The sequence below is a fragment of the Protopterus annectens genome, chromosome 4.part0 (assembly GCF_019279795.1).
Source record: "Protopterus annectens isolate FY-2018-M chromosome 4.part0, PAN1.0, whole genome shotgun sequence".
Classification (NCBI taxonomy): Eukaryota; Metazoa; Chordata; order Ceratodontiformes; family Protopteridae; genus Protopterus; species Protopterus annectens.
In genome coordinates this window covers 252482390-252496022 of record NC_056733.1, presented here as the reverse complement: position 1 = coordinate 252496022, position 13633 = coordinate 252482390, and the positions used below count along the sequence as shown (strand labels likewise).

General features: G+C 48.9%; 1 protein-coding gene across 1 annotated transcript in view; it reads left to right on the top strand.

Annotated features, from left to right (window-relative positions):
• Positions 1-13633, top strand: part of MORC2 (MORC family CW-type zinc finger 2) — a 1452408-nt gene that overhangs the window by 724466 nt on the left and 714309 nt on the right. The gene's annotated exons all lie outside the window — the stretch shown is intronic.

The following is a 13633-nucleotide window of genomic DNA, read 5'->3' as shown; positions in this document are numbered from 1 at the left end:
AATATACACACATTTGTATATCTCTGTAATGTAAACTGTGATTGGTAGTCTGTTCCAGCTTATAGCCAGTGACAGAGAAATAAACCTACTCCTTTTAATAATGCTAGACATATCAGTCCTGTGTAAAAGGGTATTACTACTTAGGGGTATAGTGCCATCTGTGATCATAAGTTTCGGTAGTGTCCTCAGCACTTCATGTTTTAATGCTTTGAGTGCAAGAGACTCTTGATAGAGGGATAAGTTACTGAGTAGAGGCCTAAGAATTTAAAATGCTCAGGATAGGGCAGGTCCTTGCAAGCAGAAATGTTTAGATGTCCTTCAAGGATGCATCTGCAGTCCTTACAAATGGGTTGTCCTGTCGTCAGGCAGCCCTTTGGTCGGCCGGATTCCAAAGTCTGGGTCTGGCCTCGGCTGGTGTCGCACTTCACCCGACGCCATCTCTGCTGGTCTTCGGGTATAAAGGCATCAGCCGACGCCATTTTCCTCAGTCTTTCTTGCCGCGTGGCGCCCGAAGCAGAAGCTGTTCGCAAGTGCCGGTCGGTCAAATCCAGAGATTACTACTACCGAATACTACCAAGACTTCTAAAAGCTAAGTACCCGTTGGGGACTCTTTCTTGCCTCAGCCGATGTCAGAAAAAGTGAATAACTGTTTAACTTGTGGGAAACAAATACCTCATAAAGATTTCCACTCTTACTGCTTACCTTGTTTAGGCCCAGACCACGACGTAGCAGCTTGTTTAGCCTGTGCTTCCTTCAACCGACGAACGCTTAGGCGTCGGTCAGAGTTTGCTGAACAGTTTTTCGGCACAGATTTTGCGTACATTATGCCGTCGGATCCACCGACTACTCAAATGGTTAAGAAACGCAAAGAAAAGGACCAACACTCGCGGTCCGCGGTTTCGGCCGAAACCACGGTTAAGCAAACCGCGAGTGTCTCGGTTTCGGCCGAAACCGAGCAAACTGGTCAATCTGCAGCCGAATCCATGACTACTACCGAGGCCCCTTCTACTCTAGTTGAATCGGCCTCTGAAGTTTTGCTTACTACTGTGGTTTCTCAGGAATTATCGGACACCATCCCTTTGGATGTCTCTACCCCAGCACGTGGTGCTGCTAGGCCTCCTGCAGCCATGTCTATAAAGGCCTTTGCCAGGGCCAAAGCAGCCAAAACAGCTAAGTCTGTGCCTGTTAAGCCCCCCTCTCACAGGCCCAGTTCCAGTTCCCAAATGCTTACTCTGGCAGAGGATCTCATCTCTTTAATAAGGGGATCCCAATCTCACCCAGACAGGGCCTCTCAACCTCCAGAAAAGAGACCTAGAGCAGAGCCCCCTGAGCCAGTGTCCTCTGATGACTCTTCTGATGATACAGACTGATGATACAGACAATACAGACCACCCAGAGGCTCCTTTTTCTACTTATGAAGATTCTCAGGGACAAGATTTCTCAGATTCAAGAAAAAGGTTTAGGACCTTTTTACACCTACCACAACATAGGCCTCTAGCTATACCTCCAGTTCTTCCTGTTGTGGATGATGCATTCAATGATGCTTGCACTGCTCCTGATACTTTACCTCCAGCCCCTGCTAAGCCCGATAGGTTTTACAGGGTCCCGGACACTCATCACCACTTATACAAGGCTCCTTCTGCAGATCCTGAGACTATCTCCCAGGGGCCTAAGGCAGTAGCTTCGACCTCAGCGAAAAACCCTCTCCCTTCTGAAAGGGAATCCAGGTCCTTAGAGAGATGGGGTAAAAAAGTATACACCTCTGCTACTCTCTCAGCTAGAGCTTTGAACTGTCAGTTTCATATGATCCAATACCAAGAGTTTATGCTTGATCAGTTAACTAAGAAACTGTCTTCTGATGATTCCTTAGATAAGAAATATGTTCTAGAAATGGTGAATAACATTCAGCAGGTTAGTAACCATTCTTTAAAATGTGGCTATGATGCACTGGAGGCTTCATTTAGATCAGCCATGACTGGCACAGTTATAAGAAGACATGCATGGTTGAAAGAACAGGTCTTGCCGGATCATGTTAAGGCAAAGCTATTAGATGCTCCTATGGATAAGGTCAGTCTATTTGGTTCTCCTGCCCAACAGGTAATGAAGAAAATGGAAGAGAAGGCAAAATCTGTACAAACAGTTAAAGATTTCTTACAGGTTCAGCCCCCAAGTTTTAGCAGGAACTGGCCTTCCAAAAATTGGTCCTTTCCAGACTCCTCTAAAACTCAGAGAGGCAGGAATAGGCGTTCAAGAGGCAGAAATCAATCCAGAGGAGGTGCCTACAGGGGACGCCAGTGGCAGGGCAATAACCAACGAGGCACGGATACAGCCACTACCACTGCAACAGGACAATCACAGTGACTTGGCTCTGACACCGCCTACCAGGGAACAAATAGCAGCACCCTTAGGCGGAAAGTTAGCCTTATTTTCAAAAAACTGGCACTATATCACAAGGGACAAGTGGATTTTGCAAACTATAGACCAAGGCTACAGGTTTCATTTCCACACTTTACCAGTAAGAAGAGGAATGCCAAACCTACCACCAAATCAAAAGACAGCAGCTCTAAAACAAATAGCTCAATTAATAAAGATGGGAGCTGTGGAAAGGGTACCACCTACAGAACAGGGCAAGGGATTTTACTCCAGACTCTTCCTAGTACCAAGAAAAGAGAAAAGTTGGAGACCTATTCTCGACCTGTCCGCTTTAAACACATTCATCATTGTTCCAAAATTCAAAATGCTGACCCTACAGCAACTTCTTCCCATGCTGGGCAAGGAGTTTTGGCTGGTAACTCTAGATCTCAAGGAGGCATACCTGCACGTCCCCATACGACCAAATTGCAGAAGATACCTCAGATTTCTTGCAGGATCAGAGCATTATCAGTTCTCAGCATTGCCCTTTGGCTTATCTACTGCGCCCAGAGTATTCACGAAATGCCTGGCATCAGTAATCGCTCACTGCAGGCTTCAGGAATCCAAATTTATCCATACCTGGACGACTGCCTGATACAAGCGGACAACAAAAACAAGCTGACACAAGACTTACAAAAAGTCATTTGCTTACTACAAGCCCTGGGATACACAGACAATTTAAAAAAGTCAAGACTGATACCATCCCAAACAAGAACATTCGTGGGTGCAGAATTGGACACAGTAAAACAGATGGCATTCCTAACTGCAGAAAAACAAGAACAACTTCCTCTTTACTTCTTGACATTAACAAAGCAGAACAAACTAACAGCAAGGAAAGTACTACAGGCCTTGGGCTTCATGGCATCCTGCATAATCCTGGTTCCCCATGCCAGACTGCATATGAGAAAGCTACAGTGGTACCTAAAGAATTTATGGTCTCAGCACAAGCACAGCTTAGAAACCGAAATACCACTAATCCCATGCCTGAAACAAGAGCTCCTATGGTGGGCTCAGGCATGCCAGTCAAACCCAGGTTTGTCCTTCCACAGCATTCAACCAAGCCAAACCATCACAACGGACGCCTCAGACCTCGGTTGAGGGGCCCACATGCTGGACAAGTGCATTCAAGGCTTATGGACTCCAGAACAGCTGCACCTGCACATAAATCAAAAAGAAATGCTGGCAGTAAAACTAGCAATCCAGAATTTCAGACCATTCCTAAAAGAAGGCCAATTGATGATAAGGACAGACAACACCACAGTCATGTGGTACATCAACAAACAGGGAGGCACCCATTCATACCCCCTATGCCGAATGGCTCTGGACCTATGGACTATGGCTCTGAGTTACAACATTCAGTTACAGGCAATATTCGCAGGAAAAGAAAACATCCTAGCAGACATGTTAAGCAGAACTACCTCGGATGCTCACGAATGGATGCTACACCCGGACATCTTCAAGGCCATCACAAAGAAATGGGGAATGCCACAAATAGACCTATTCGCATCCCCACTCAATCACCAGCTCAAGAAATTCTCCACAAGGACATACCACCCACTTGCTTGGAAGGTAGACTCTCTATCCTTCAGTTGGAAAGGCCTGACAGCATATGCATTCCCACCTCTTCCTTTGATGCACAAGGTACTTCTGAAAATCAAAGAGGAACGTCCAAGGATAATTCTGATAGCTCCAAATTGGCCAAGACAACATTGGTATCCATTACTGAGGAGCATGTCTCGGGGGGGGAAACATGGACACTGCCCCTGATTCCGTTGATGTTAACTCAGAGCAACTACAACATCCTGCATCCAAGCCTGAAAACTCTGCAACTGACTGCCTGGAACATTACATAAGAGCAACTAACCCAGACTTATCCCAAAGGGTTAAAGACATTATCCTTGAGGCCCACAGACCTTCAACAAGAAGGAACTATGCAGGAAAATGGAAAAGGTTTGTCATTTGGAGTAATGAAAGAGGGAAAGATGTGTCAAAAGTAGATATTGCCAACATCCTGGAATATTTGGCAGAGCTTCTCCATACAGGCCTGTCCTATTCCTCCATCAAGATACATGCATCAGCTATTTCTGCAGAATACAGCTTCGATCCCCCTGTCTTCTCACATCCTCTACTCAGGCAGTTTCTGAGAGGAATTAAGAATGTAAAATCTCCTAGGAAACCACCATAACCAGCATGGGACTTGAATTTTGTGCTAGAAAAATTGACACTCCCTCCATTCGAACCAGCAGCAACAGCAGATCTTCAACACCTATCCTGGAAAACTGCTTTCCTGCTGGCAATTACTTCAGCAAGAAGGGTTTCGGAACTACAGACTTTAATGGCAGTACAACCCTTCCTAATCTTCCATCAAGATAGAGTATCCATGAGAACTAATCCTACATTTATGCCTAAGGTGGTATCCAGAGTGTCTCTAAACCAGGCAATACACCTACCTACCTTCTTTCCCAACCCACAGAACAGGGGGGAAAGACTGCTGCATACTTTGGATGTACATAGACAGATGCGCTACTACCTGGACAGAACCAAGGGCAATAGAAAAACTGACCAGCTTCTAGTAGCATATGCACCAGGAAGGGAAGGAAAAGCAATTTCCAAACGGACAATCTCCAAGTGGATAGGAAATTGCATAAGATTCTGTTACTCTTACCATGGAAAGCAAATTCCACAGAACATAAGGCCTCATTCTACAAGGGCTACAGCCACTGCCACAGCCTTCTTACGAGGAGTGGCTACCAAGGACATTATAGAGGCTGCTACTTGGACCTCCGTGCATACATTTGCCAAGCATTATAACTTACCTCTATACTCTAGATCCCGAGCAGGGTTTGCCACTGCTGTTTTGCAAGGGATCCTAACTACACCATAATTTCTTCTTCCTCCTCCCCTAGTTTGGCTATGGTATTCTACCCATTTGTAAGGACTGCAGATGCATCCTTGAAGGACATAGTACAGTTTTGTACCTACCATAAATGTAGATGTCCGAACAGGATAGCATCTGCAGTCTGGATTACCCACCCTCCTTCCCCTCTGTGGTACTCCTAGGGTATTTGCCCACCTAATAGCTAGCTGGGGGGGATTTCTTATGGTGTATTTGTTTGTATATATGTACATACATGCTTATTTTTGTGTTTGCCTTCTACCTTTTTGGAAACATTGGCATTTATCCAAAAAATTTTACCTATCCAAGAGGGCAACTGGCATCTGGGGCAAGAAATACTGAGGAAAATGGCGTCGGCTGATGCCTTTATACCCGAAGACCAGCAGAGATGACGTCGGGTGAAGTGCGACACCAGCCGAGGCCAGACCCAGACTTTGGAATCCGGCCGACCGAAGGGCTGCCTGACGACAGGACAACCCATTTGTAAGGACTGCAGATGCTATCCTGTTCGGACATCTACATTTATGGTAGGTACAAAACTGTACTTTTCCTTTGTACACTTTTTTCCAAGGATGATTAATTGCCTGTGGTGTGTAAACAGAATAGAGAATTATATTTTACAGTAGGCTTGACTTAGTAACTGAGGTGACCCAAGTGATGTATGTTTAAAAAGTCATTGCTGTAATATGAAGTGCCCAACCTTTCACCATGTTGTCATTGTTTGAATTGTAACTTACTGTTTATTAGTACAGCCTAAACTTTTGTGTGCGCCACTGGACGACACAGTGATTGAATTCAGTACGATTCCCTCCTCAACAAATTACAGAATTCCAATCCACCCCTTTTAATTACTGTGGAAAAAGTCCTACCAGCCTTCTCAAAATCTGAGGATATCTCATCCATGGGCCTTGATAATATAGTAGGTTATGTGATTATCAGTATCATGCCTCTGCAGTAGTTCGGAAAACCTTCTGATCAGACAGTCTTTATTTATCCTTGACATATGGCTTTGGCTCATAACAAGTCAAAACCTTTGGTTCCCACAGCTTCTGTGGAACTGAAGGTGTATCTGAGAAAATGTACAGAACTGTCTTCTTTGGCTTCAGTAGTAGTAAATACCTCAGCACCTCCACTTTTGGCGCAGTCCACCTCTGTGCTGACCCTCGAAAGTGTCTCCTCTTTCAGTGCCGTTTATGGTGCCGACAGTATTTTCAGAACCGGTCCCCTCCCTGGTGCCTGTAGCCCAGAAACCACGGATCTGAAGTAGTTTACTTCATTTGGTCTTCAACCTGTGGGTTACGGATCCGTATTAGATCCGAGTTGGCAACTTTTGCTAGCATCAGCTCCAAGCTCCAAACTCCTCCCCTTATCCATAATGCACCTCCACTGCCTTCCATCCCCAGATCTCGTTTGCCGTGATTTGCTTCACATTCATGTCTTCTGAGCTCCAACTAGCAGTGGGTTTAAAACTTTGAGAGTAATAAAAATTTTCTAATTTTCTTCAGGTTAGTTGTTAGTATAGGTCCCTTTCTCCTCCCCTTGTTTGGTGTGTCGAGTGTTAGTGGTTTTAGGTAGTTAGAGTAGTTTGTTCTTTGGTGTAAGTAGTAGCTTCCCCTCCCGCCCCCAGTGTTCTCTGCAGCGTGTGTGGTGAGTGGGTGTGTGTCTGTGTTTGTTGTTAGAAAGATCTTGCCTGTCTTTTTCTAAGGCTATCTTTCTGTTATTTAGGATGGCTAAAAAGCTTGTTTTCAAGCGCTGCACAGTGTGTGGCCATAAGCTCTACCCAGCGGATGGCCACACTGTGTGTTCTGTGCTTGGGTGTGGCCCACCTAAGTGTGGAGTGTAGTATTTGTGCAGGCTTCAACCCCTGCGCCCTCAAAGGTCTTCTTCCTCCTTCCGACTCTCTTTCCTCGTCTTCAGCTTCGGTCACAGCAGCTGCTGTGGCCGCCTCCCCCTCCTCTCTTCCTCTGGCTTCTCCTCCCTCCCAGGCTGGGACTCAACCTCCTGTACCAAAGCATGTGGTAGCGGAGCAGAAGAGAGGTAGAGAAAGGGAGCGAGTGTCAAAGAGTAGGGAAAAGAGAAGAGGTCCCCAGACCTCGCTTCTCCAAGCAAAACTCCACGGATCCGTGACTCCCCTCTGCTCCGATCTCCGAAGTTCTCCCTGGAGCTAGAGGAGACACGTTCAGCCACTCGGGCCTCGGTGCCCCGACCCGCCAGGTTGGAATCCATGGCCTTGTCACGGTCAACCCACTCCTTGTCTGGTATGGATAAGATGATGAGGCGCTTTCTCCGTACACAGATCCAGATGAGGATCTTGCCAGCACCCCCCCCTCTTTCAACCCATTTCTCCTTCTCTGGTCCGACCTTCGGCTTCGGAGTACTTGGATCGGAGGTCGGCGTAGACGGTACCAGCTTCCTCGATTCAGACAGCTGCCTGGAGCATTTTGTATCTGACCAGCTCGGATCAGAGCAGCTCTCGAAGCCGGAGCTTGGCTGTTTGATCCGAGGGAGTGGAACCTTTTTCATCGGCTCCTACTTTGTTGGGCCAGGTTCCCTCTCTCAGAGCTCCGTCCACCTCGGGCCCGGCTCAGATTCTTGCGTCGGACCCGGGGTGACTTACCTCCTTATTGGTTTCTCAGGAGGTTCGCTCTCCTTCGGCGTTCGATGTGGTAGAAAAGGTTCTCTCTGTCAGATCAAGACCCTTGACCAGCCCCTCGGACTCCTCCCAGACCCCGTTGGCTTTGTCTGTGGTCCCCATTCTCACCAGAGGGACAGCCTGTGCTCGAAGAGCCCCAGACTGTTCCCCCCAAGGAACAAATGACTTGAATGCCCCCCCGGAGAGCCCCACTGGAGATGTGCCTTGCAAGCATACGTGCAAGAGGAGGCACTTGGACTCCCCCCCAAATCCCTCACCGAGGACACCGATTTAGGTGATGGAGAGGGTTCCCCAAGGTCACCTCCCAAGGATGTCTCCTTTGGAGACATCATGGAGATTCTGTGCCAGCGGGGAGGTTGGTCTGCCCCAAACCTTCTTCTGATGAGTCTGTTCCTGGAGGATTTCAGCACAGGCCCATCTACTTACTGGGTGTCCCCTCCCGCAGATCCTTTGGTGGATTTGGTCACCTCGCAGGCATGGAAGGAACCGGACACCGTGGAGCCTATCCCAAATCAACCCAATAAAATCCTAAGTCCCCCCATTGATAGGCCATCTTGGAATAAGGGCTCCCCCGTGGACGCCATGGTGGTAGTAGCAGCTACTAAGAAGGAACTTGCCCAGCAGAATTCCTTGGTCCACCTTCCTGACCGAGAGTCGCGGATGATGGACTGCCTAGGGAAGCGGGTGTATGCTTCAGCTACCTTTTTGATCAGGGCGCTGAATTATTTGGCCCATGTCACTAGACTCCAATGCGACTTAGTAAAGGAACTGGAGGAGCCCCCCCCCCCAGTCCATGTCGCAGAAGGACAAGGCTTAGTTATCCGCGCGGATGGCCACTTTAAAAGTGGTATCTAACATGTCCATGCGACTCCTCTCCCATGCTACGGAAGGAGCGGCTAGGGTGGCTGGGTCCAGCGTATCCATAAGGTGTAACGCCTGGCTCAGGTTGTCAATTTTCCGAACCCTTCAAGGTGTCGTTTGCCATTTTCCCTTATGACAGCTTAACACTCTTCGGTAAGACCATCAAGGAGACATTTGCCCAGAGTGAGAAGGATGGCAAGATGCTGTCTGCCGTCGGGATCTGCTTCTCTAACCCTCAAAGGTCCTTTTCTCGGAACCAGAGAGGGCAAAAGATGTGTGGATGTTATGTGGTCCAATCTCGCCTACATTCTTACTCACTGGTTCGGCTCCGACTTGGCCAACTTTATATTTTTCTAGCACAAAATTTCTAATTGGCTGGGCTAACCTGGTATCCCATGTTGCACCGCTCCACAACCCCAGATCTCGTTTGCCGCTCGTGGAGCTAGGACATGGCTGTGGCTAAGTAGATTTAAAACTTCTTTTTCTAGTGAAAAGTTGTTCTCTTTCTTCACAAAAGCTATTTTAATATCTATTTTGCTTATTATTAAAGTTTTTTTGTGGTGTGAGTGTTTGTTTGTGGTATCCCTCCGTTCCTACGGGCTAGGCCCATTTAAGTTGGAGGACCTAGTCCTCCCTCCGTTTTTGTGGTTTGTCTGAGGTAAACTGTTGTCCTTTGCTAACAGTGTGTGTCTTGTTGTCAGGTCAGAATCGTTTAACTTGGAGATTCTGTCTTTTGATTGTTACTGGTAGTTTCCCGCCTTATCCATTGTGGCCTACAGTCCTGTGTCTGTGTTTGTATACTGTGGTTTGGCCGTTACGTCTAAGGATCAAAAAGAACACAAACCCTCTGGGTTTAAGAAGTGTTCTAAATGTAGCTACAAGATGTCCATAACAGATGGACATGCTGTTGGTGTATACTGCTTGGGGGCTATACATTTACAAGATTCCTGTAGTTTTTGTCACGCTTTTAGCCCCAGGGTTCTACAGGAGAGAAAAAATAAACTTATACTGAAAGGCCTTCTTAAGCCTTCCTTTGAGGAGTCCTTGGACTCTTCCTCTGGTTCACAGTCTAAAACCAAGACTTCTAAAGTCAAGAAAAGATCTCTGGCTCCATCGGTTACATCGGAGCCACCGGAGAAGACTACCAAATTGGACTCGACCTCCTCGGCTCCCTTGTCCTTGGGGCCGCAGGAGGTAGCTGTGATTCTCGAATCTGCCTTTGCTCCGATCCTGTTAGAGCCCATTCGGAGCCGATCTCCTAGTGTCAGACAAGGATCTCCAGATAGGAGATCACAATCACCTTCTCTCTCCTCCAAATCCTCCAGACTCTGATTTGGATGTGGATAGGGTGGTACAGAGGCTCCTGCAGTCGCCGGTTTTGGCTAAATTATTTTCGGCTCCGGAGCCAGTCCCGATTAGTGCGCCCATGTTTCCTCCTCCGAGCACCTCCTTGTCTTCGGAGCGGGAGTGTTCGGCTCCGGGTGATGATTTACCGGTGCCGATACCTCTTAAGGCCTTATCGGTGCCGACATCCGCTCCTACCATGTCGGCTCTGTCCTCTGGTTTCGGACCCCGGGTGCCCTCTGTCGGGCCCGAGGGGGATACTTCGGGACTTTTGTCAGTCCCGAGTCTCCCTCTTGGCGCTTCGGCTCGGGGAACCTCTGTTCCGATCTTGGCCTCGAAGGTGGGTTGATCCTCGGATTCGGGGGGACCCGCCTTCGAGGCCATGAGGAGCGCACTGGCCAGATCCTCAGTCACATCACCCAGATCAGTCATTCCATCCCCCTCTACGCCGGCGAGAGCCTCTGATGTCCCTCTATCGGTTGACAGGGGAGCCCCAAGGTCTGGGGATACCCCCATGAGCGGTCCCCAACTTTCTGAGGGCCCCTCAGTCTGTCCCTGAGGAGCCCCCAAGGAAGAAATTGTGCAAGAGGAAGCACATAGACTCCCAGGATTAGTCCCTCACCTCTGATACCGACCTCGTGGAGTCAGAGGGGTCCCCCAAGTCACCCTCCGATGACGTCTCTTTCTCCGACATCCTGGAGATTTTGAGGCAGAGGCGCGGCTGGTCGTCCAAAACCCCCTCTGAGGAGGAGTCTGTATTCCTCAAGGCCTTTGGGGCTCAACCCTGCACCTCCTGGGTGTCCTCCACCCTTCGATGAGCTCCTGGACTTGATCTGTCGAAGGGCGTGGGAGACTCCTGACTCAGTGGAACCAGTACCGAGACGTCCTAATAAATTTCTGTCAGCTCCCCCTGGGAAAGAGTTCCTGTCCAAAGGGGTTTCTGTGGATGCCGTGGTGGCGGCGGCCACTCGGCAGGACGTAGCCAAGTCTTCTTCCTCCATCTATCTTCCTAACAAGGAGTCCAGGAGTATGGATCGGTATGGGAAGCGTACCCTCTCTTCAGCGACCTTCACACTTCGGTCTCTGAACTATCTATGTCACTTTACTCAGCTCCAGAGAGATCTCCTTAAAGAGTTGGGAGATACTCTAACGGGTAACATACCTGAGGCGTTAACACAGACCGTTAGTGCCCGATTGTCAACTCGTCCATGAGGCTCATATCTTATGCAGCCGAAGGGGCGAGCAGGGCAGCTAGCTCAGGTGTAGCCCTTAGAAGGCAAGCCTGGATTCGCCTGTGTCATTTCGCGGAGGCCTTCAAGTATTTCTTCACTGACTCCCCTTTTGATGGGTCCTCACTTTTTGGGACTAAAGTGAAAGACATCCTCACCAGATGTGAGCAAGAGGGAAAGACCCTGTCTGCCGTAGGGGTCTGTTTTTCCCTCCCATCTAGGCCTTACCCCAAGGCTCAGAGGGGAGGAAAAATGTGGTTCAAAAAGTCACAAGTCTTTCCCTGCCGGTCAAGGTGAGTCCCCCTCCAGAGGCAGAGGAGGGGGTGGCTATTCTGAGAGACGCCACACTAGGGGCAGAGGAGGCCCTTGCAATTCGTGAGACTGTGATTCCTTTCATGGGCCTTCCTATCATCGTCCCTGATGTATTGCCCGACTGTGCTATTCTGGTGCCAGTCGGAGGCCACATTTCGTTGTACCCGGAAGCCTGGGCAAATATCGCTCAGGATCGATGGGTGCTTTGTATAGTTACCAGAGGTTATTCCATCCCATTATTGTCAAACCCTCCTCCACCCAAGAGAATCCCAGACGTTCCACCCAGTCAAAGGGATCACGCAACACTAGAAATTTCAAAGTTGCTGGAAAAAGTAGTCATCCAACCTGTCCCCTCAGACCAGATCGGATTAGGGAGTTACTCGAGACTCTTTTTGGTGCCGAATAAAACAGGGGACATGAGACCCATCTTGGATCTCAGCCGACTGAACCGGTATGTTCTGAAGTCCAAGTTCCGAATGGTCACCCTTCAGTCTATTTTTCCGTTACTGGGAAAAGAAGTATGGATGTGCTTCATCGATCTCAAGGATGCTTACTACCATATCAAAATGGACAGGGCATTCAGGATTCACTTACGCTTCCAGCTGGGAGCCAGTCATTTCCAGTTTCGTGCCCTGCCCTTTGGCCTCACCACAGCCCCCATGGTGTTCACCAAGTGTTTGGCAGTGGTGACAGCTCACCTGAGACGTCAAGGATTCCAAGTGTTTCCATACCTGGACGACTGGCTCCTCACCGCCCCCACCAGGCATCTTCTCATTCAGGCCAGGGAAAAGACCATTGCCCTTTGTCATCAACTAGGGATTACCTTGAACTGGGGAAAGTCTGCTTTGCTGCCTTCACAGCGTGTCACATTTGTAGACTCAGAGCTAGACACCGTTCACATGCGGACGTTCCTGCCGCGAGAAAGGATAGAGGTGTTGCAGGGTCAGGTTCGCGCGTTGCTGCCCCTCAAGAAGGTTCAGGCCAGATGGGTCCTACAGCTCCTGGGATCCATGGCAGCCACCATCATGTTAGTGCCCCTGGCCAGGTTACACATGAGGCTTCTCTCGGCCCAATGGTCCTTTCAGAAACTTCCCCTGTCCCAGCTGATCCTACTCACAGATCGGTGCAAATAGGACCTCTGTTGGTGGATGAGTCCCACCAACTTGAACAAAGGAATCCATTTATTCTTATGACTCCGGTTGCCATGGTGACCACGGACGCCTCTCAGATAGGGTGGGGGGGGCATTATCTGGGCGGGACGGTCCAAGGCACCTGGCAGGATCACTAGGTACATTTGCACATCAATGTTCTAGAGATGAGAGCGGTGTTACTGGCGTTGCAAGCACTGCAGAGCTCTCTTCCCCTAGGAACGATTGCAATTCACTCAGACAACATGTCTGTTGTGTGGTACCTGAACAAGCAAGGGGAAACCAGGTCTTACCCCCTTTGCAGAGAGGCCATGCGAGTGTGGCAGTGGGCAGTGTCTTCCCAATGGTTTCTAATGGCAACCACATTCCGGGGAAGGCCAATGTGATAGCAGACAGGCTGAGCAGAGCTATTCTAATGCCTTACTTGTGGTCCCTGAACCGCTGAGTTGCGGAGCAGATTTTCAACAGGTGGGGGTCAGCCTTGCTGCGACCTTTTCGCCAATCCCCACAATACCAAGTGCAGCAACTACTTCACTCTGATCCCCCCACTTGGGGAGTCACCCAGGGACGCTCTAGTCCACGATTGGCCTCCCGGTCTGCTCCTATGCTTTCCCTCTGTTTCCTCTGCTGCCAAGAGTAATCCAGAAAGCCATTTCCTTGGGAAGCAAGATGATTCTTATTGCCCCACACTGGCCTCGCCAAGTCTGGTTCTCCTTTCTTCATCAGTATACAGTGGACAGTCCTTGGACTCTGGACTCTGGATCCAGCACCAGACCTA